The 25,142-nt window shown below is 44.4% G+C and overlaps 1 protein-coding gene across 1 annotated transcript in view; it reads right to left on the bottom strand.

The window, feature by feature from the left end:
* The window catches only part of GTF3C3 (general transcription factor IIIC subunit 3), a 371,442-nt gene that overhangs the window by 15,464 nt on the left and 330,836 nt on the right, over nt 1-25,142 (bottom strand). The window lies entirely within an intron of this gene.

Here is a 25,142-nt window from a genome sequence, read left to right as displayed (position 1 = left end):
TATATGACCATAGTGGATCACAAATTGTATGCGCCCTACTCTCGCTATCGAGGTCAACATGTTTCATGCCTAATTGTCAGGGGGATCCGTGGCAATTCTTCAGGACCATGGTGAAAACTATCTACACGCTGTGAACAGGTGGAAACACCTACCTATCACATGGAGAGACTGCGGGGAAAAAACATTTACCCACAGGTATAAAGGACAATCTGGAAAGAGAAAAAATAAATTTTTATACTCAAACCTAAGTGGGTTAGTACCGTATAAACATAATGGCAGTACAAAGCTCTCTCAACACCATGAACTGTATAACTATGACCCATAGTGTGCACAGATGTGCATTAAAACATCATTCAACTGTAATAATGTCATCAACACGAAACTATAATAATGGCTTAAATGGAAAGGTGCAAGTGAGCACATAGTCAATTATTATAAAAACGGGGCTCACAGAAAAACACAAAATGGCGAAAGGGAAGGCAAAGGACTCACCAAGTCTTGTAAAAGGGTTATGCCTCAGCAGTTACCGGCTGATCGGGGACACACATGATGGAGTGTCCTAGAGAACAGAGTAATGGCCGGAGCATCAGGTAATTGAATGTATCAAAAGGAGACAAAAAAGGAGACAAAACCACCCTATTGCTCAGGACATACCAGTGGTAGGTAACAGGGAAGGTAGTTGACTAATAAGGCACTTATCCACACACGTTGCATTCAACGAAGAAGGATTTAGAAGAGCACAGAAACACTGGAAGGCATGTCTCTCCCCCATGGGTCTGCCAAGGAGAACCCAAAAAATAATGAGTGGACCTAGCGGCCGGGGGAGGAGCGTGTCCCCGTGTCCATGAACAGCTCAACATGTAGCTGACTCCGTGGGGAATAACGTGCCAGTCAGTACTAGATCAACCATATAAAAGCCCATCCTATAACCTCCGGTGTCACTGACAGGACGGGTTGCAACCGCTCGTGCTATTCTTAGCCTCACCTTGTCTGTTGTGGTTTCCGTACTATGGACCTACCCTCACATCGCCGGAACCGGTCGATGGTGTCCAACTACGCAGGGACGTTTAAACTATCCCTCGGTTCCTGGTTGAGGCGGGGCTCGAAGTCAATTGGTTGCAGGTGGGTGAGTCATAGGCAACCTGATTAAAGAGACGCCTACCCAGGGAATACTGTGTCGGCCATCTTAGAACGTGCAAAATGCTGAAACATATTGGATGTATGGCTAAATTTGCAACCGCTCAAGTAGGAAATATTAATTGATTATATATTAAATTAAATAACTAAGTAAGGCTCAAAAAAAGAAGAAAAAAGAGAACAATAGGGGAATAAACAATGGTGCCTATTAATAGTATGAAAGGGGCTTATCCGTTGATCAAGTTCATGATCTAATGGCAATATTGACCATGTATATCCAGGTTTATCACAAAGGTATAATGGCCCTGTAAGCTTGGTATATAGAACAAAAAAGGCACTCATTATAAGTTGGTGAAATACTAATTAGTATAAATGTACCACGGTAGTAAGGTCCTACCGTCCCATACGTATGTTGATGTATAAATGTAACAAACAAGTCCATGGTGTTGCCCCAATGGCCAACCACATTTGTTCGCTGATTTTACTACTATGTGTTTTTTTGGTGTCCCAATTGTTAGATCTGAAAAAACAATTATTAATAAAAGTATGTATACATTTTATACATACAGCTAAAATGGGCCAGTAGAAGCAATTTGGCCTCTCTGGTAACCTATATTGTCCCACGGGGGTTACCCGTACATGTCATATATCAAAAAGGGGGGAGTTCTCAGGGCTTAACAGGTCCAACGTACGTGCCCAAGATAGTCTGTAACAAAGAAGGTACGTTGTTCCTAAAATGGGTCATAGAACAGAAGGAGAATGAAGTGCTGTGTACAGGAGCCACTACGAATGCAGGTAATCCCGCTGATGTCAGACTGCAGGGAAATTGTTTCCTTTGGAACTAGGGCCCTCACACACCCAGCCAGCAGGTGTCATGCTTCATCATTGGGCCTGCTCCTCGTCGGGTCGGCGCTGCAATACCCGACGGGCACCCAATGAGGGGCTCTTTGGCGGAGATCTTTTGTTCCATGCCGTATGGTGTCGTGGGGGTGAGGGACCTATAGAGTGTAGATGTAATGTGCTAGTGAGTGCAATTTCCCTGCAGTCTGACATCAGCGGGATTACCTGCATTCGTAGTGGCTCCTGTACACAGCACTTCATTCTCCTTCTGTTCTATGACCCATTTTAGGAACAACGTACCTTCTTTGTTATAGGTTATCTTAATGTCATTTAAACTGTGAAGAATTATATATTTTATGCAAAGTTGCCTAAATAGGAAGGCAAACAAGGACGTCTTCTGCAAAGATGAACGTACAGCTGGAGTGGGACATACACAACTATAATGCAGCCCTACCAGCAGCCCATTTGAAGTGATCATTGGTATGAAACCACTTTCCTGCAGATAAGGTGGGTAAAAATATTAATTTAAAATTTTTAATGTTATTATGGAAAGAATGTTTATATGTGATATGAAGAACACTGTAGTCAAGTGTTGACTTCGGTCTAGAAAAAGTATTCACTGCTGATCAAGGCAGTCACTGTTTCAATCTTGACCATGTCTCCATATGATAAAAATTGAGGGCAAGATACAACGTATCAAAGGGTCAGAGACATCCTGGGTGAATAATGTTTGAAGTGGGCCTGAGAAACTGCGTATCACTTGCTTGGTCATTGTTGGGCTGACTCAGTGGTACTTGTATGAAACCAGTACATCACTACAATCATATTCATCTGGATGGAGACAGGCATTTTAAAGCCGAGATCTGAATAAGTCAAATCACAAGTTGTCACCTGGGCATGGGTGTACTTTCAGTGTGTTGCAAGTATGTTACACTGTCAATTGCATATACAAATTTCTGACCAAAGCCCTTGATACGCCTAGCAAATCATGTGTTATCACGGTTTACAGTTAACTAATCCAAGGCATTACTAACAGCATTTGTTCCAAATACTTTGGCTTTTAAGATTAAACCTCTATAAAGAAAAAAGGGTTGGATTTTGATCACTGAACCTTATATAATTATACAGCAAAAACCATGTTGCTGGTAGCATTTGAAGAGAATGAGTGCCACTCGGATACATTCATCTTTAAGAAATAAAAAATAAATTAACAGAAAACTCCGGCCTCCATGGAGAAGCCTGAAACTGGAAACCCTTTTAAGGATCATCGTCTATTTAAGGATCAGTCTTTTCTGGATCTGTTTTGTGGACAGATGAACATTAAAAGCCCTGCTACGTTAACTGGATGCTTGTTTGGTGGGAACAACAAAAATATATGTGCCTGGCACTTCATCCGGTGCACAGTGTGAGCAGTCATGTGTGAATGGACAAAACAGATCTGCCCCACGAAAAGGGGCGTATAACAGAGGATTGTACCGGAGACCCAACTGCAAAATGACGGTTGAAATCCTCCACTAAGCAGCCCAGAGGCAATGCTCCCGTCTTCAATCATGCAGTAGGCAATATCTTTGATTGACCATTCATTTGAAATTCTTTACATATCAGCACACTTAATCTTGCCTGTTCGATGAGTCAGCCTGCATGTTTGGCATCTTGGTGTCAGTTAAGATGTTTTTGTTCTTCAAATCGCTTACATAGAGTCCTGCAATACTTGGGGCAAAAAGTGCTTCCCATAGATGTTCTGTGGGTCTGTAAAAACATGGTGCCATTATATTCAAAGTAGTTCTCTGTGAGTGCTAGCCGGCAACATTCTAAGACAAAGTGTCTTGGAGTGTGGTGCTCCCATTGAAGCACCACACTATGGGAAGCACCTTTGCCCCAAGTATTGCAGGACTCTATGTAAGCAATTTCGAGAACAAAAACATCTTAACTGACACCAACCCTTACAAAATGAAGATTCTCTACTGGAAACACTATATAGACAATGTCCTAATGATCTGGGATGACACTCCAGAAAGCCTGTCAGATTTCCATAGTTGACTTAACACCAGGGATGAATTCCTTAAGTTCACCTATACGGCGGACAAACAGAGATCAGACTTCCTAGACATTACAATTTACATTGAGAACAATGAGATCAACACCAAGACCGTCTATAAACCCACGACTAAGAATAACCTGCTTTCCTTCAACAGCTTTAATACCCGTTCCCTCTGAGAAAATTTACCATACAGCCAATTTCTGAGGTTCCGACGGAACTGCAACAAGCTACAGGACTACAAAGCACACGCACTAGACCTGAGCCATAAATTACAAACAAGGGACTATCCACAGAAGATTGTACAGAAATGCCAAAAGAGCCAGGAACCAGCACAGGGACAATCTACTTGAAACCACAGTGAAAGAACAAGATGACAACATAATCACTTGTGTTACAACATACTAAACAGCTTCAAATGCAGTCAAGAAAATTGTCACCAAAAAATGGAATATCCCGACATCAGGAGAACTACAATGGCCCAAACCACGATTCGCCGGTAAAAACAAACCAGAAATATTCGTGACCTCCTCGTCCACACGAGACCACGGCCTCACAATCCACAAATCGAATCTATAACCAATATCTGAAACCTGACGCCAATAACTGGACAATACTACTGTGGATCCTGCTCAGTCTGTAAACTTACCAAAACAACCAAGATCCTACAACTAAACGACGATTTGAAATGGACTCTAAGAACCCATACAAATTGCAATGCAACACACGCAATTTACATGGTTACCTGTCCATGCAACCTTAAATATATAGGTATGATGCAGAAAAGTAAAACAGAGAATCTGTAAGCACCGTAGCAACATCAAGTGCAACGAGACAACGGCCAAAATAAGCACCCACTACATCAACCTCAAACACTCCATTGATGAAATCAGTTGGTTAATTATACCTCAGAGATGAAGAGCAGACACATTTAGGATACAGCGAGAGACGCACCATGATGAAAGTGTGACTACAGGGGTCTCTCCCTCACTCTCCTCCCATGGGGCGTGTAGGTATCCTAAACAGGTTTCATGAAATCTATTTAGGTAGAGTATGACATAGAATATCCTACGCAGTGGTGTCATCCTACCTACTTTTGTGGTAAGATAGGAGCCCTTTTTCTACTTTTTTTGTCCTGATGAATGCTGCGGAGCCCCTGGGCCACATAGGCAGAAACATGTTGACAATATTAACCACTACGTTGATGGGGCAATAAGTTACCCTCGCTCACCGGTCTTGCATTTTTAATATCATATAATACCCTCTTCCGAATAAATTAATTGTGGCGATTTTTAAACTCACTCACTTTATGGGCCCCCACTTAGTTTTAGAAGTGCCTCCCTGTCTCCAGGTGTAGGCCCGCTCTCCACCAAACCGAGCTTTTGGAGAGCGAGGACTGCCGATGATGAAGCATGACACCTAGTGGTGTGTGAGGACAGTCCTTCACTTTTTGTGAGATGCCATCACCCTCTTTAACTTAGCATTTTCTAGGTTTCAGTCACTGTACGTGAAGCAGTTTCTATTGTGTTTTCATGTTAGGGTGGAGGTTAGCTGACTCCACATGCCCCGCGCCTCTATTCCCCCCCACCCCTCCCGGTATCTGCTAGGGTTAGTGTGCGACATAATTATAGAGACCCTCAAGAACAAAAATGAGAACGCCGAACGCATCCTCTTTGAAAAAGAGCAAAGATGGGTCCATCGTCTAAAAACGTATAAAGAAGGACTGAATGACAATATACCATGGCGTGACACCACAACTTCACACTCAGAAACAAAGTCCGACTCAGCTCGCGAACATAACTTTGACATGTCATTGGGACAGTAACATAAAAATATGCAAGCACAAACCACAAAATTTCACATGAAAAGGAATCACCACCTCACCAAGTATAACATCTGGTAAAATAATGAAAAAGAAGAAGCCCCTTTGTGATTTCCACATATCACGGATGAATATCCCCCTCTTTCCAGAACGGACACAAGTCTTTCCACAATGTCCATCGTGATGATTCACCCCAATTACGAACACAGAGGGAATCAATCTTTGCGATGGTCAATATCAGGCAACATTAGGCAACACTACCGCACCAGTTATTACATCTGGCAGTTTAAGGATGTAGAATGAACCCAATTGTGATTTATATGTATTACAGATGAATATCCCCTTCTTTCCAGAACGGATGCGAGTCTCCCCACAATGCTCACTGTAATCCAAATAAGTCACAAAGGGAATTAATCATTGTGAAGGTCAACATCAGACGATGAAGAGCTAACTGTTATCAGGTTAATGGACATACAAAGATAACAACCATCTCTTATGCCCATACGCGAGTCTTTTGACTATGCCCACTAGAAACGAATTACCATAAAACAAGCTCCACTGCTGGCGCCCTTCACCGGGGCATGGCAGACGGTGCCAGAACAAGTTGTTCCTGGAGGCTCAAAAAGGTATGCCACGACGCGCGGCCAGAATCGACTTGGCTGTTAACATGACAGCATATAATGAAGATAAGAAACCTCTCTCTCCCTTACAATGAGTCCAGTCGCCCGTCCATCGAAGGAGACAAAATCCCCCTATTGTAAAGGCAAATAATTACGCATTGCTTTTTTTAAACTGCTAACCGAGCACTCGGTGTCAAGCTCTTAAAAAACACGCAATCACAACCGCAAGCGCGAATGCTAGTCGATAACAGTGTAACTGGTTAAGCCGTGCTCATTTCACCCAGGCCTCCATTTATAAACACACACTTTATGCAGGCACATATGCAATTTATGCTGAATGTCAACCCATTAACCAGGGATTTGACTAATCATTTAAACAGCCCCCATTTTGCGGCATGTGGATGGTGCCGATTAACCGCAAAGAGCACAGCCAAATACATGAGGGCTAACGTATATTAATATGATACCAGGCCACACCATCTTACTCTAATACACAATGCCCATCCCGCCATCGGGTCACACGTACAAGCTCCAGCTTGATAACCACTCAAGATATAGCAAACCAATCGAGCACATCGCTACGGCTACAGCAGATAGAGCCCTTATGCATCAGACTTCCCAGTACAATTTGATAAGTTCAAATCAAACGCAATGCATCTCCTATGATAAGGAAACGCACATATCATAGCCAAATCAGACTGTTTTGTACCATTATTTGTCTTTATGCTCTTCTCTTTCCAGCTGTAGACAGAGTAACATCTGCAACCCGAAAGTGTCAAAATATGTTCACTTAAGAAGAAGGGTAAGTGCGCCACTTGCCCCTGCATGCAATCCTATGCTTGCGGGCATTCCTTGGTACTGAAGATAGCACACAGACCCTATTGGGCAGAGAAGGGCTGAAACATGTTGAACTCTTGAACCACAGGTGCGATAGTACAGTTACTCTTCTAGCACTGCACCATCACGAAATTTTAAACCTTGCCCCATCTACCACAAATAAACACTGGGTCGTCAGATGTAGGAAATTTTAACTTCACTGCACTCTACAACTCAATTTCCCTAATCACTACTGTCAACACGAGTTGGTCCTCCTCTAGGTGGAGGAAAGCATAACTAAAACCCAAAGTTGATGCTTTTCACGTAACCATAATCTTGCGGAGAACCAAGGTATACCGCACTTACCGTTAACTCGTGAATTAGTTTTTTTTTTAAACGGACAAGAACGCTGACCCTGGTAATACACAGGACAAGTGATTCAATATCCTTAAACAGTATCAAGTGTAACATGTTTATGTTAAGAGGATTTATAGAGCGCGTGGCTACCCAAAGGCTTCCCAGCGCTAAGCGGTGAACTGATGAAATGACAGCGGAAGAGCAGGCACTTAGTTGACCTCAGTGAACAAGCAGGTTTACATTTGTTTTCTAAATGTTGCCTCTGCGGATGCGAATCTCAACTCTCGTGGGAGTGAGTTTCACAGCTTGGGCGCCAGGTGGGATAAAGCTCTCCCACTCCATCTGGCCCTTTTTATTCTGGTGGTTTTTAACAGGTGCTCAGAGCCTGACCGCAAACATCTGTTGGGAAGATGTCGGCACACCAGCTTCCTAATCCTGCTGGGCCCTTTGTTATTTATAGCTCTGTGGGTTAGGCAAAGTGCTTTGAACCTGATTCTGGCCTCGATCGGAAGCCAGTGTAAGTTTCTGCGGTGAGCCGAAACGGTTTCTTTCATTAGGATTTGATACAGTAGACTGACCGCAGTGTTCTGAACTACCTGTAACTTCGTGATCACATGTTTGGGCGCGCCCAAGAAGAGTAAATTCCAGTGATCCAGTCATGAGGTGACCAAGGAATGTATGACCATTTTCCTTAGCTGTGCAGGGATAAGCATAAGGATCTTGTGCAGAATTCTTAATAGCCCAAAGCACGTGCCTGCCACCTTCCATGCTTGGGTCTCCATGGTCAGCTCATGGTCCAACCAAAGGCCAAGGTTCTTGATGGCCATACTGGGGGCTGGTGCAGGCCCCAGGCAGACAGGCCAGCTTACTAGGGTCCTAGGAATCCCTACATTACCAAGGACCATCATTTCTGTCTTATCCCTGTTCACATTCAGACAGCACCCTGTCATCCTTTTAACTACTTGTTCCAGACAAGCATTTGCAATGCAATAGGTCTCGCATTTACAGGAGTTTAATCTACTGGCATTGTAAATGACAATGCCTTTTATTTATGTTTTAAAAACCAATACATAAATAAAAGGCATTGTCATTTACAATGCCAATAGCTCAAAGTCACGTAAATGCGATACCTATTGCATTGTAAATGGTTGTTTTACATGAACACCAGTTCCGTTACACAAGGACACATTAATATTTTTGGTAGTCACGGGGAGATTAAGAGATTTGCCCAGAATCACGGGATGTGGAGTCGATCCAGAGGCTCGAACCTCATTTCCCACTTCCAAAGTCAGCAGTCTAGCCGTGAGACCACATCCTCTCCCCTATTGGGCAAATGAACAAAGTTTGTGCTTGACACATTGTTTTTTACAAAAGAAGTAAGATGGTTTCCTACCTTGGGGTCCGCCGCGGCCTCTGTTTGAGGCTTGAGAGCGTTGTGTAGGATGCTGCACACAGGGCAGGGGGGGTTTCAGGTCCTCCTTCCGGGCGCCTTTCAGCAGCTCACGGTGTCCCTTGCACAGAGACTGCCGACTGGGTCTCTCTGACCGCATTGGGCGCTGTCTCGCCAGCATCACCATGTTCTGCAGCTCCCGCTGCTCTTCACGCAGAGGCTGCCCCCTGGGGCTCTCTGGCCGCAGAAAGAGCAGTCTCACCAGCTCTACCATCCTCAGCAGCTTCATGTTGGGTCTGGTGTCCCCCAGGGCACAGATCGCATTGCAATCTGGGCAGCAGGCGTGGGATCCCACTCCCTTCCGCTGTTCAGTGATGCAGGAGCGGCAGAAGTCGTGTCCACAGTTCATGGTCACCGGATCTTCATAAAACCCCCGGCAGAGGGAGCAGGTGGCTTCCTCCTTCAGACTCCGCAAAATGCTTGCAGCCGCCATCTCGCCAGCAGGTGCACAAGAGTGAAGTGAGGCTCACTATGAGCACAAGAGTGACGTGAGGCTCACTTTCTTGAAACACTTTTCAGGATGTAAGTGTGAACTCTCTTCTCACTAGAGCTGGTCGTGCTGCATTCCCGGCGCTGCATGTGAAGGGCCCCGCCAGGGCCGGACTGATAATGCCGGGCACCGGGCAATCCCCCGCTAGGCTGGGTGTGGGCCGGTTTTGAGACAGGGGGCCGGTTTTCTTGTGCTGTGGCCGATTTGGACCTTGACCGTGACCGTCCGACAGACGTGAGAGTCAGTAGTAGTCTAACTGTGTTGACAGACAGGCAGACTAGTACTCCACCGCGACTCTCCTCGCTTCGCTCAAGGCAACAACATTTAAGTACAACTATGCTGCTGGTGCTGCACGCACCGTCCGTTACCCAATTTTATTTTATTAAAAGAAATCCACCTGGCTGCACCTACTGCCGCCGCGTCTGCGCGCCCCGGTCTCACAGTTTACCCTTAGCAGAAGTGGGTCTGGTGATGATGATCATGCGCATTGGGGCTCGCGCAATAAAATGCTTATTGCGCGAGCCCCAATGCGCATGATCATCATCACAAAAAGTGTGCGTGACTTGCAGAGGAACAGGCGAGGCAGAGGAGGCAGGCATCTCATGATCTCAGAGGCCAGAGAGACGACACTGAAGAGAGGCACTCCATAATTTAATTACCTCTAAACCCCCTGTCTGCCGCCCGCAGGTGAGTCCAGTCGTTTGCATACAAATATGCAATCCTTGATTATGGCACTGAGGGGCCGGCCGGGCCGGAATTAAAAGGAAAACGTTAGGACCCAAAATAAACAATATTACACAACTACAGGGAAGTGTCCTCTTTGTCCGATCCATGTGGTTGTGAAACTAAACAAGATAAACGAGGAAATAAAATAAAAAAATAGACATTTTTTAAGTCGAAATTTCTGTTACTTGCAAAAAATAAATCCCGTGATGACATTTACTTTGAACATTTTGACTCAAGTTTTCTGGACTCTACCTTTGCAAAAACAACATTATTGCTTACAATCTTGTACTCCCCCACATTATGGAAGTTCACTTTTTAGCGTATATAAGCTTGCGCTAATACATTCCGGTATGAAACGCACTGGTAGCTTACATTAAAAAGGCGGCGGTGGCAAGGTGTGTGCGCGCGCGTTAGGCAGCCGCGGGGCAGCGGCGGGGTGAGCACGCGCGCGCGTGTGTCTGTGTGTGCGTCTGCGCAAGCGCGTCTCAGAAGCGCGTCCACAGAACCCGATCGCTGCGCGTGCCCTGGTCTGTCTCCCTTGGGAGCAAACACGGCAACAATAAGTCTCGTTGGCGGCAGCGCTTCGCGCTGCAACGCCACCGAGACCTAACAAGGGGCCAGCTGACCCGACTCCCCGTTGGTCCTGGAATCCAATGATACCACCAACTGTGTGTCATTGGCGTATGACGTGACGGAGATACCATGTTCCTGTACTACATCAGCCAACGGCTGCATGTAAACATTAAACAGTGTGGGGCTTAGTGACGAGCCCTGTGGTACACCACACTTTAACGGCTTCCTGTCCGACAGGAAGTTATGCTCCTTGACTTGAAAGGACCTCTCCTCCAGGAAGGACTCTAGCCACTGCAATACTTTGCCTTTAATACCTGTTTCACTTAGTCTGTGTGCCAAACATGGCGGGTTTTACTTGTGTAGAATTTCGATTTTTCAACAGGGGCAATAAAAAAAAGATTTCTAGATAGGGAGAAGTGGGGACAGAACAAAAAAAAGAGTTCAAGAGTTTGTGCAGACACATATTCACAGATACAAGGCCCCAATGAGTCCAGGACAGACCATACCTTAGGAAAGCTAATGTGATAAAAAGATTGAGCCTAAATCTGATTAGCAGCTACTAATGGTAAACAATGGTTACTAATGAAAGATAACATTCTGTGGAGCGTACTGTTTTTAATCATACAGTGGGCACGGGCAGCAGGATTCATCAATTCAGCATATTCTCTGGAGGCCTCTAGATGATTATTAAAAGTGCGCCTTAACAATTCATAATCAGCTTTAATGATTTTATCAGGGGTGTAAACTAGATCAGGACGACTCAAGCAGATGAGGTTACGCTTAACGTAGCCCAACCAGGGAATTTCTTTCACATTATCTAAGAAAAAACTGTCCCTAATTATCAAACGATTCAGAGATGGCTCACTCTTATCCATACAGAACCCCACCGTAACAGGAGCCTTAAAGCAATAATATCTATGGCATATTTAAGGCCCAACTCTTCGTAGGCGACAAAGGTAGAAGTACTATGCGGGACCCCGCTGTGCAAACCTATTCAAAACCATGTCACTTACTTCCCGCCACACACCACCATAAACAAAAGTTGTAATGCATCATGTTTGTGTGTGTTATACCTGACAGCAGTAGGGTGGTCTTTACCCAACCTTATGACTGTCTCCCCCCCTCTCGATTTTTTTAACTCCTTTTTTTTAGTTTTAGGACATACTTTACCGCTGCTTTGTGCTCTCTTCTCTAAACATGTTAGCAATGGCTTAAACCCAATTGGCATATTTAATTTATTTATAAGTCACTAGTGAAGTGCACTACATGTGCCCAAGGCCTGTAAATTAAATGCTACCAGACGGCCTGAAGCACCCACCTAAGTAGCCCTTTAACCATGGTCTCCGACCGGCCATTGCAGGGCCTCTATGTGCAGTTTTAAACTGCCACTTCGACCAGGCAAGGTAACCCTCTTGGTGTGCCAAACCTAAACCCTCCATTTTTATAAATGTAAGTCACCCCTAAAGTAGGCCCTGCCTAGCCACAGGGCAGGGTGCCATGTATTTAAAAGGCAGGATATGCACTTTTATATTTTACATGTCCTGGTAGAGAAAAATATCCCAATTTCGTTTTTCACTACTTCAAGGTCTATTTCTCCCATAGGAGAACACTGGGATTACCTTAATACATCTTTTAAGTGTGCTTCCCAATTGTGATGAGATTGACATTTCAAGTTTGGTGTCATTTAACTCACAATTTAAAATCACAACCAATGGTGACGTTGGATTTTATATTTCAGTTTAGCAAATGCCATTTTGTTAAGGTTGGCATTTACTTACTTTAGCCATTTGGTGCCTTCTGCCTGCTCTGGAATACGCGTCTGGGTGACTGACAGCTGGCTTCCTGCATTCTCTCTAGACAGCTTCAAACAAATTAGGTGTGCCCCAGTGGGCATCTGCATGTAAATGGGCCATCCTGAGCCAAAGGATTGATTACCCACCAGTAGTGTGTCTGGAGCCTGGTCCGGAAGGGAGAACCTCTGTGCACTTCAAAGGTTTCTTTGAAGTCTCCCCCACTTTAAAGGCACCACTGGGTATAAGTAGTGGACCTGTGGCACAACCAAATCAGTACACTTCTGGACCAGTGACTACTCTGCCAGGAAGAAGAACTGCTTTGCTGCTGAAAGGACTGCCACCCTGGTGGACTGCTGATTTGTTGGACTCTGCCTTGCTGAGCTGCCCTGTTGCCTGCTGTTCTCCTGCCTGGGTGAGAAGGACTGGACCAGCATCACTTGAATCCAGAGTGACTCGAAGGGCTTGATTGCATGCCTCCTGTTCTCAAGTCTCAGGGGTATCATAGACTTGAGCTACCTGCTTCTGCACCTGGACTCTGTAAGCTGTGAGTCTGCCATGCCATGTGGTGCCACCCCCGTCCTGGACCCCTGGAAATGAGGCCTAAGGTGCTGCTTTATCCAGAAACCATGCATCGTCATCTGAACCGGCGCATTTTCACCATTGGAGGAGTCAGATCAAGTGCATTCTCGTTGTGGAGTGGAGCAGACCCAGTGCATCGCCCCCGGAAACGGCACATTGCCTTCAGAATCGATGCATCGCCTACTGAAAGAGCAGCAGTCGTGCCTAACATTCAAACCGGCACCTCACACTCGGAATAGCCACCTCGCCACAGTTGCGTGCAGAAAATCGACACACTGTGTGGCTCGACACCGATGCAGTGTCTCGGCAGGACCTTGCATCCTTGTCGACGACAATGCAGCCTGGATCAAGGTACTTTTATTCAGAATGGATCCCAGTATCTTGCCCTTGCTCCATCGTGGTTGACTTGAACTTTTGACTTTGCCCCGGTCTAGCACAAACAGATCACTCATTTAAGCGCTTATTGCTGCTTGGTGCTATTTTGACATTTATTCTTTAAGAATTTTTATCTCGACATGTACTTGATGACATTTTTGTCGTTTTGGTCTACTTTTATTTATAAAATTTCTAACCTTTTGTGGAGTCTTTTTGTGATATTTTCACTGTGTTATTGTATGACGGGTTGCACAAATACTTTACGCATTGCCTCTTGAGTTAAGCCTGACTGCTCAGTGCCAAGCTACAAGATGGTGAGCACACGATAATTTCAGGTGTTATTTGACTTAACTTGACTGGGATTGTGGCTGCTGTTTGGACACGGTGCATTCCTCTGCCAACCAGAAACCAACTTTCTAACAGTGTGGTTCATTTGTATTGGTTAGCCATTTATGCTTTAAGGTTCTCATAGTAGCCCAGAGTAATTTTGGGATTGGGAACTGATATTCTTCGACCATGGTCACTCACAGTAGATCCCCTGCTTGACAACAGACTCCAACCACAACTGTGCCTGCCTTCGTCATGCTGCCAAAAAAGCAGTCACAAAATTGCCTTGGGTATTTGGGATACCCGCTAGTGGTATAGTAGGTGTATATAACAGTCTAGGTAACGTTGTCTTCACACATATCCTTAACATCTCAATCCAACTCTTACTAATCTTGCCAATTTGCTCACCTTCTCACTTTTAATTAACACTAACGCTATGAGTGTCCCTACTTACATTCCTATCCAAATGTACCCATTCTTTGGAGATGCAACACATCCAGCCAGTGGTGTAACACAAAATGATGCCCCTCACATAATGTGGTGAGAGGTCCCAGAGTTTCCCATATCTCACATATATTGTTTGGTCTCGGGCTGAATGGGGCCCCCTTTAAAGGGTTGGGGGCCCTCCTCCGCTGCAGGGAACTGTGCTTCGCCCTGCATCTAGCCATCTCGCCATCCACTGGATCTGTACTGCTAGATAATACATCTCAAAACATGGGGCTCCCAGTCCCCCTTTGTGAATAAGTATTTTGAGGATCTTTGAGTTAGTCCTATGCCTATTTTTTCCTCATATAAAGTCTCACATAATTGCTTGTAATTCTCTAAACAATTTCGGAGGCGCCCTGATCAGAATATTAGGGAAATAGTATTAATGTCTGGGTGAATTTACCATTTTGGACAGAACTATGGGGCCCATACTGGACAATCTGAGGATCTTACAGAAGTTGATATCTGTTTCAGTTCTCTCAGCGCTGTCCCAAAGTTCTCAGCCATTAAGCCTTCTTTCTGGTGGTATGTTCGAGCACCACAAAATCTACATTTGTGATTCTCTCATTTTGTATTCCAGGTCCGTCATTGATGTGGTTCTATAGACATCACAGAATCTATCTACAAGATAAGCATACATTTTAGAGCACTTCACTTTGAGGCCGATAACCTGCCAAAATCCACCAGGCATTGCACCACTGGGCTTACCCTATAGTTCCATCTTTCAGATCCAGTATCATATTATCTGTGTTATGATATGTGTCTCATATTCCCCTTAGTTGTAATGGCCATAGAGACATCAGCAAATGGCTCTATGGCCACATGGGCGAGAGTGGGCACCACCTTCTAGTGCAGTGATAGATCTAATAAGGCCTTGAAATCAGCCTGACTATCCTCAGTCTGACCACTGGATCCATTTACAGTAGTGTTATCCATTTGACCTACATGTCACCCTAATCTATACGTCTTAGGGCGACTATCAATTTCAAACTCAACGCATGAAACTCTTTTTCGAGATCCACAGCCCATTACTACAACCTCTCATCAGTATTAATCTGGCATTTCCTAAATAATTATATTCCATGCGGTCACGTAACGTCGCTCCAAGAGTGTGTTTTCTCTCCCTGGTGACTGGGACGTCCATTGGGTAGCAGAAAAAATTAAGGATACCCACTATGAGTAGCAGGATTAGCGAAAGCCCTCCAAAAATGCTTCCAAATATGGAGTGTATAAAAGCTGGGATCACTCTGAAGGCTGTCTCAAAAGGTGCTTAACAGTCCAGAATCTATGGTCTTCAATAGGTGCACTATAACTATACACTTCGTATCAGACATGTTAAAGATACGTTGTACCATTTCTACGAAATGGAAAGGGCAATTTGTTCGTACCAGAGCCTGTATCTCAGTTGAGGACCTTGAAACCTGGAGATCAAAAGTCTCTCGGGCTGAGGTTAAAGGCACATCCTTTGGTAAAAGCATGGCTTTCAGTCGGTTCAGAGAATCAAACTACATAAAGGAAACTTTCCACGAAGGCCATAACCAACCAAGTCCTGGAACGCCCTTCAACGCAGAATATCTCCCTCATGACAGACTTCAGGAAGAAACTCAAGACCTGACTCTTTGACTAAACCCAGCAGTCCAGCGCCTGGATACCCTCACGGGTGATAAGCCGCACTTTACAAGTACTAAATGATTGTTTGATTGATTGAGCTGGGACGTGATTGTTGTTGAACTTAAGCTCCATCATTGTAACCTTTATGTCTTTCCAACTAGTTCCATGCATCGGATGATTCAGTGAAGAATAGCAAGTTTCCATTTATCATGACCATCAATTTTGCTAGGAGCAAGAACATATACTGTACACAAATTTAGCCTTGAACTCCTCTGAGAATTATGCTTTTTTTCAGTTGGACTGCTGCTGTGTAGTTATATCCCTGCCTCTGTAACAGATTAATCTTACTAACACAGCTCTGTGAGCTGACCCTGGTAGGGGCTACTTAGCTGGAATCCTCTGTACCACTTCCTTACTAATCCACTTCTCAAGGAAACTCCGCCATGCCTGTACCTGCAACCACTCTGATGTTATTTCTTCTGTTGTGGCCTTCAACCTCAAGCACTTTGTATTCCTTAACCCTCTTAATTTCAGACACTTTTCTGAAGATTGTCTAATATGGAGAAAATCTCTTCTGTGGTTTCTTCAGTTAGTTTAATTCTATCCGACAGCTCTATCTGGTCGCTCAAAGTAGGCTCATGTTGGACGCACTGGATCTATCTTAGCCTCTATGGCTTCCCCAGGGGCTACAATTGCGTGCCAGTTTATTGAGTTTCTCTGCAAGAAAAGTGTTCTTGTCTCGTTCCTCTCGCCTATCTGAGGATTCACCTGTTTCCTTTGCTGTGTCAGTGGTATGTGTAGTTGTCACAATGTTGCTAGGCAAGTACTTGCTGTTTTTTATCTGCCCATTTTTTGTCGCCGGTGAGGTCTCCAAAGTATGGGTTTACCGACTTGGTCCACAGCAACCATGATAAATCTATAGCCAAGGCAAAAGCACAGCTCCATGGCTCCTAGAGTTTGTGTTCCCATAAACACCCAAGTTTTGTTTCATGGCTTATTGAACAGGAAGTCAGCCGGGCCTTTCTCGATCTGGGAAAGGAGTCAGCGAAGGTACTCTTCTTACCACTGTTTTCATAGTCAGTCATGGTGTGCCAGTGGCTATAGTGATAGAGGTGAGCACCCTCCCTCTACAGGAGAGTGAGGTGAGCCTTCAACCTTCCTCTATTTCTGACAGCTCTGATAAAACCGATGACCCTGGTTAACCCCCCATTAGAGGCTCCCAGAGTTTCCATCAAGAAGGGGACTGTCTTTATGGGATCCTTACTCAAGTGATTGCCTTTCCAGTGGTGTATGCTTGCTGCCTCTTCTGTCAATGGGCAATGAGGTACCAAGGAAGACTTCGAGGATAATGCCGCATACAGCCTGCGAATAGGTATTTCACTAATTCTCACAGTGCTATCCTCCTGGTGAGCTCTTCTGTTTGAGGTAGCCTTTTTCCTCCCCCTCCAATGAGGGTGCATCCACTTTTACATTTCTCAAAGTGGGGTTCCACTTCTATACCCACACACTCTTAGGACCGGAGTCCATACTCACTTCTAGCACACAGTTTGCTGGTTCACCGCAGTGTCATCCCTCGGTTTCACCGATGTCTCGAGGTTCCCATCACCTCACAGCTCTGCCTCCTCGGGATGGGCTCTCACTGGAAATCCGAACCACCACCTCTCTGACAAGATTTCTGTCAGTTATCTATTGATCATGCTTTACAAAGCACTATTAGAGTCCTGTCCTGTTTTCTCCCACCGCCAACTATCTCGTCAGATGATTTTAGGTGCTTCATCAATGCAGATTACAGAGAATGGGGGTCAGCCTGATGGAAGATCAGCATGAATGATATAACATACAAAAATTGGTCTGAAGACAAGGCAAATGAAGTAAAGTATCTGTGTGATCATGCAGGAGGACTAAGGTCCCACCCAGGCTATTTAGTCAGTTTTATAGGCTACACCTTCAAAAGCATAAACATAGATTAGCGTCAAAGCCAAAAGCACTTGGCATGGTATTGCAAGAAAATTTAAATTGCTGTTTTTGAGGCACAAGTCCTTGAAACAACTGTTTTTCTCTGGCATTTGTGGCTATTTAAGCAATGCATTAAAACTACCTTTACGTTTATTGTTGTGTTTCAGGTTGAAGAAAAACTGGGGGCGGCATTGATGTTGACTCATTATTTTTCTATGGAGAGTGTCATGGAAGTTACCCTGGATATTACCTCTACAAACTACTTTCTTAAGATTAAGAGTGTTTAAAGCTCTGCATGTGTGCAAAAAGCATTTGGGTAGCACTTGGTTAAATAGATGTTCGCTTCTACAGTCAAAAAACAAAACATATTTAGGGTGCTTATTGGACTTCTGAACTTTTGACATTGTGATGCTGAAAATCGGACTTATGTTCTTTAAAAGTTAATAATAATAAATTGTTGTAGATTTAACATTTGAAATTTGAATATGTATACATAATAACGTTTTGTTGGAAAATGTAAGATGCAAGTCTAATTTGCACTGTTTTGTAGAATTTTGCAGAGCTTTTTAAAAACTATATATATATATTTTTAATTAATATTAAATAGATTAGCAACATATTAAAGAGAAAGATTAATATGATGCTTTTCAGTTGAAGAAACTTCATGAAGAGATGTGTTAAAAAATAAGCACTAACAAAGCCAATAGGTCTGGGGTTGGCTGTTACACTTTTGGCTTGGTTGATGCTTGTTTTGTTTAGACAGACTTCATTGTTGGACTGAGCTGCAGTACCTTCACCAGTATAAAAAAAAGAAATGCTGGCTAAAATTAAAAATATGCTTTGCTCTAAAAAAGCACATATTGCCATTGTTGCCCCTGGCAATGAAGTGAACCTCTCTGTGTGTTGATGTGCTCCTTGTGAAAGAGCAGAATGTCATCAAGTTAGCCAATGGCTGAAATGGGCTGACCCACTGCCACATAATGTAGTAGGTGGAATAAAAATGAGAATGACAACAATTAATGAATTCATTATGAGTACACCTCCCTCCCGAATAGTCAGCCTAGCACCTTTCACTTCAGAAGCCCGGGACCTCAGCTGCAGAGTCCTGAAAGGCTCTTCCCTGAGCATGACCCTTTTCAACACTTCATGATCCCGCTGGGAACCCTAATCTGCTCTATCGGCATCAATGTCCTCTTCTACGCCGACAACACACAACTCACTCTCTCCCTAAAACTCAATACTAAAGACAACTTCAAGATCTACAGACTATCGTCGACTGTATTAAGTCCAACTGTCTGAAGCTGAACACCAACAGGATGGAAGTAATGATCTTCGGAAAAAGCTCCTCTCCTTGGGACTCCACTTGGTGGCCTACTGTGAGAAGTAGGCCTGGTATATGATGTTCACTAGTTAAAGTGACCACCTTGTACCATGCCAAGCAACCCTTATGGTGTGGTTGTAAGTCAACCTTTTCGGACTAGCTGCCCTAGTGGTAGCGTAGGCTAAGCAGTCTTTGAGGCTAAACTCGTGAAGCGTGTTAAGCCAGCTGTTTTACCAAATGTAACCCCCTTTTATACCAATGAAAGGACACCACACGGATATATATTCAAAATATATATGTATTTATTTCTCAAAGTAACCCCTAGTCTCTTTATGAGCACAGGAGCACAAATCGTCAAACAAGATTACAGTAGAATACACAGAAGTTGCACTTTATATGGATAGGCCCTGGTGGCCGCTCGAACCATATACTAAAATAGTGGTATAAGTACCACGAACAGAAAAGGGAAAAGGCCTAGGGCCTCTAGAATCGCTGGGCCTACAAGGAGCTAACTTCAGTTAGTGACCAGGAGGTCCACGGGTGGCGTGTGCAGAGCAAATAGTCACACGCGTGCTCCCATACGTTTCAATGGGTGCGTAAAAAGTACAAAGTTACTGCAAAGAGGATCTTCCGGATGGACTAGGAACTCAAGATTTGGAACACAGACACTAGAGATGTAATACTACACTTGGGCACAGGTGTGCCAGCTTTACCTCACCCACAGGAAGCGGGTGCATAGGCCTCGAAGTGCGTCGGGTTTCTTCTATCTGTTCCGTGGAGCCTGAAGACAAAGATGCTGCAGGCGGTCGGTCCGGGAGAGATGCGGTGGATCCAAGAGTGGATCGGAGATGTTGAAGACCTGTAAGCAGAGGGGACAGTGTTCACAGTCACTAGCCAGTGACCAGCGTGGCACCAGGTGGGTACCAGGCAATGTCGGGTGCAAACAGGAAGAAAGGTGTAGCTTGTCTCTGCAGCCACGTGGTCCCTGGAGGTCGACGACGTCCAGGAGTCGGTTCACGAGCTGTCCCACGCAGGCTCTCGCTGTCGGCGGTGTCGGCGACTTGATCGAAGCAAACAAGCCTTGGCAAAAGCAATTGTTGTAGGAGATGAAATAAGCTGATGGCTCTGACCAGCAAGGTCAGAGGGACTGCTCCTTTCGAGGGGAGCAAGGGCCAGTCTGGAGCAACCAGACCAGCGGTGTATTTCGTGAAGTTCGTCGCCAAGATGGCTACTAGCCAGCGGGCCAGCAACCGGTTAGGCGCGTCGAGTGGCAAAATGCAGAAGGGCCCCACGCAGATCGTGGAGATGCTGGAGGGCTCACCTTTGGTGCAGATGCTGCTCGAGGGTTGGGCTTCTCAGATCCCAAAGCACAACTTGGAGGGAGCCTCGGTTGTTGCACTTGTCAGCTTGTCGTGGTCGTTTCAAGATGGCTGGCTCCACGTGTCTCGGTGCCTCCACGGGTCTCCTCTTTTCAGGGACTGTGGATCGGGCGGTGAGAGGTCTGGAGGTCCAGGTCTTGTCAGTCTCTGGGCTCGGGCTCCGGCAGGAGGCGGCGGCAAAGCAGACGTTGACTCGCTGGATGGTGCTTGCGTTAGCAAGGTGGTCACTCCCTGACCACAGGGGAGATTTCCTTCAGTCTTCTGTGCAGCAGAATGTCGAAGTTCCCGTCTTCTTCTTAGTTTCAAGTTGATTCCAGGATGTCTGAAGTCTTAGGACACAGCTCCTACCTTTAAGCGGATTCTAGGGGCCGGACTACCTGCTAGGTCCCTCCCTATGGGTGGGACCAGGAAGGGGGGTGGTTACACCCCCAATCCTTTGTCCAGCTCGCCCCAGGCCCGGGACTGGTGTGCCCCAGGACCGGTTTGAACTGGCATATGCACCGAGGCTCCTTGTGAGCCACAGGCATGTCTGGTTTCTTTCAAGCCCTACCTGACCAATACACAAAATCCTGTCTGGGGTGGTGCATGCACCTCCCCTGGCAGGAAACCCTTTGTCCACACCTCCCAAGCTGGAAGGACTCCCAGCAGCAGGAGGGCAGACTTGTGTCTGTGGTGGCAGCATCCATTTTGTGGAGCTGAGGCTATGTCTGATTTTACCCGGGTTTCAGGTACTGTACATGTCGTGTCCCTCTAGAAGGGTGGAATGCTAACCCCGTCGCCAGAATTGGCGAGGGGTTAGTATTCCAATTCGTATGACACCTTACTCGACATGTTTTGATAAAGCCAAACCAAAGATAGCATTTAACCGCGAGGTTCATAATGCACTTAAGAGTATATGGTATGACGATATCTGGAAACAGTAGAAGGAAGTTGTTCCGACCACTGCAGACAGGCTCAGCTCATGCCAGAGCACCATCTCACATGGAACCAAGCACTCTGCCTTCAGGATTGTTAAGGCCTGCCATAGGAGTGACTTATAGGTTACCAGGTGTCCCATTTAAGGTTAGGTATAGGTATACTACACCTAAGTAAGAGGTGATTACACCAACTTACCCCAGCTGAGTGATCAGCCAGTTGTGTCAAATTGTTAGGCCAAGCCTGGGGTGGCATAATACATGCTTCAGCCCCTGGCAGGCCTTGGGTACACCAATGCCCTGGGTACCTAGTGTACACTGGTACAGGGGCTGACAGGGTGATCCAACCAATTGGGTATGTACCTAGGGTACATGGAGTCCATTTTAAAGAGAGAACAGCCAGGCTGAGATCCTGAATAGCAGGATCTCAGGCCAACTAAGTCGAAAAACCAGCTAGACACTAGGCAAAAATTTGGGGGTAACCATAGACAGATATCCACCTTCCTACACCTACTCTCAACCTAGCATGACACACACACACACCTCACCCCACCTCATGTAGCTACAATGGCTACCAATATACAAGCGAACACATTTCAAATAAATGACTCACAATTTCAAACCATTACATAACATGGGCCCTGCATACCTAAACAGAAGCACACACTTTGGCTTCCCGCACACATCTCTCGCATAAAGAAAACCAAATCAGCAGGCCATCCCTTCTTCATTGCCCCTAAGATACGAACGAGCTGCAGCTACACATCTGAGCCTCTACCTCACTTCTTAAATTCTGCAAGAAGCTGAAGACCTGTCTTTTCAAGTAATCCTGCCAAGCGTTCGGCTGGCTAGGTTCTCAACTATGCAGGGCCAGGATATTCTCTCAGGTGAATGCGCACTCAACAATTCAACATAACATAACATAAAACAACTGTCTGATTCACCTGTATCAGACAGCTGATACAGGCGAATCAGTATTGTATAAGTGTGTGTTGCACCATGTTGTGTAGTTCCTATAAAACCTCTAGAGGATCTGCGAGTTTAGACAACATACACTGTAGGATTGGTGTCAGACTGATTCCAGACACCCCCACTGAGTATGTTGGCCTGTGTACCAGCTAGCTCACAGTGCCACTAGAAACTCCTCCTACCAAGGAGAGAATAGTTCTTTGCAACTATCGAACATGAAAACCCTGATCCCTCAGGACCATGGAAACAGTGTACTACTTTTCGCTCAGTCACTCGTGCTCCATTAGTCTCAGAGAGATACAGAGGATAAACTGTATGGGCGTTTTTCAATAATTGAATTAATTGAACAGTCGTTATTCTCATGTAAAATAGGTGTGCTGAAACAGCCACTAGACAGAAACAGATATAAATGATTAGAAGCACTAAGAAAGTAAAAGGATTGGTAGATTTCTGCTATTTTGCTATAATCATGCATACAGGCAAGTATATAAAATACATGACAATAAAATGTGTACTTCTACGATGAAACCCTAACTAGATGTACCTAAGTGTACCTAGCATGTGTGTAGGTGTTAAGCCAAGAATCCCTCTAGGATAAAGTCAACCCCATTACCTGAAGTGAGAGACTGTGGGACCCCGTCTTGATCTCGAATTGGACACCCCACAAGGGATGTTAGACCACTGCGAGCTGGAGTATCTGCAAGCAGGAACCTCAGCGTCTTGAGTCAGGGTGTCAGCAGGGAAATCCTGATCTCCTGTTTGTCCCAGCAAGATGTGATGTTTTTATACCCAAAGGTCTCCCCGGGTGTTCTACCTTGTTGTGCCACTTATCAGACTTAGGATGATGTCGGGAATGAACTTTATACATAGTTATTATACAGGAGATGGTAGTCCTGCTGAGTTTCCAAGAATCCTCAATCATAATGTACGGGGCTTTTACCAGGGAAAATCCTGTGTTCTGTGCTGCATCTAATTGAAAGGTCAGTCCCTAAGAACCCTTATGTGTGTAATGTAGGGAAGAATATAGGTGAAAGGTTAGGATGTTACCTGAGCCTATTACAGGGGTACCTATATGGAATATAACAATATGGTTTGTATATACTGAATATAGTTGGACATTATTCCATGAGTAATAATATATCTATGATATTTATCCTTAATAAAATTTTATCATAAGCTTGGATTTCATAAATATTGTATATACCCATATGTGAGCCTGTATCGGAGGTGATTAACTGGAGCCAAACCTGGTTCAATACAACAGATGGTTATAGGCAGCACCATTTACGCACAATATAATGAGGAATTGTTCAGGCAACCCCATGTGAAATTGTATATTGGTGTGGTCGTATAGAAGTATATGGATGGCTACAGTGCATCATGGGATGTTCAAGAGGTGCTATTATGGCAATATGATACAGGATTCATTTAAGTTTATCAATGAGTGAATATTGAAAAAGAGTGGTATTTAAATTAATGCATTTTTATCATTTGTTAAATGTTTTAAAATTTAATAGAGTGAATTATTTGAGAAATCAAAAATGAATTAATCAGCAATACTGTGATTAATCAGACATTAATTAAGAGACAACCATTGTAAGATAATCCAGCGGAAATGACAATCCATCACAGTCTGTTGCCTATGTCTAACACCTAGGAGCACATGTGGTGGAAGTTGTAAAAAGGTTGAGAGTTTTCACAGCGCGTGTATGTGATCAAGATCGTGTGAAAGCGGTTGAAACGCGTCATGGATGTTGAAGGGAACAAATCAATAAAATCACATTTCGCACCGTGAAGGAGTCCGTGCCTACTTCGTTATCAAAGTGTGTCTTACAAGAGGATTGAAGTATATATATTTATATATATATTACATTCTTTTTAAAGAAAAATAGGTGGTTTTGGCTAACACCAAACCTACCACTTTCGCTCTCTATGGCCCAGAGAGGAGGAGGAAGAGAAGTGACATGACTGGTTTAAATCTCTCCTCAGTATGTATACAGTTAAGGAAAGAGTATACTCCAGTCCAGCAAAGGGGTGGCTCTTGTACAAGGGACAATGAATTAAGACACGGTGGGCGGCAGCGTCTGAAGTATTATAAGGATTTTATTCACAAAATTGGTTGGGCAGAGAGATGAGTGAAAAAATAAATGAAAGCATAATTTTCTAAGCAGGTATTTATTGCAAGAGTATAGTGGCTACGTGACTTCTAAAGATATGAATAATTATTCATCACATAGATCTTAATTAAAATAGAGCTCCACCAATGCATCACCACATTTAGACTAAGCGAATACAAAAATTCATGTTCAAAATTGAAAAATGTGTATCATTGGTGGTTCAGCACTCAAGATTTGACAATTAAATCAAATTGATACATTTGTATTTAAACATTTGTTTTTTTGACCTTCCGTAGCATGATTATCCACAACGATTACATATCATGCATGTAACAAATACATATCAAATAGGTTTCTTTTGTTCAAAGATTCTTTATTAGTTTTTTTTCTTTAAAAAATCATCACGCCAACAGACAGTAGCCACAGTAGCTGTAGCTACATGCATG

The sequence above is a fragment of the Triturus cristatus genome, chromosome 3_2 (assembly GCF_964204655.1).
Source record: "Triturus cristatus chromosome 3_2, aTriCri1.1, whole genome shotgun sequence".
Lineage (NCBI taxonomy): Eukaryota > Metazoa > Chordata > Amphibia > Caudata > Salamandridae > Triturus > Triturus cristatus.
The sequence above is the reverse complement of the archived record's forward strand: the minus strand, read 5'-3'. Positions and strand labels throughout refer to the sequence as shown.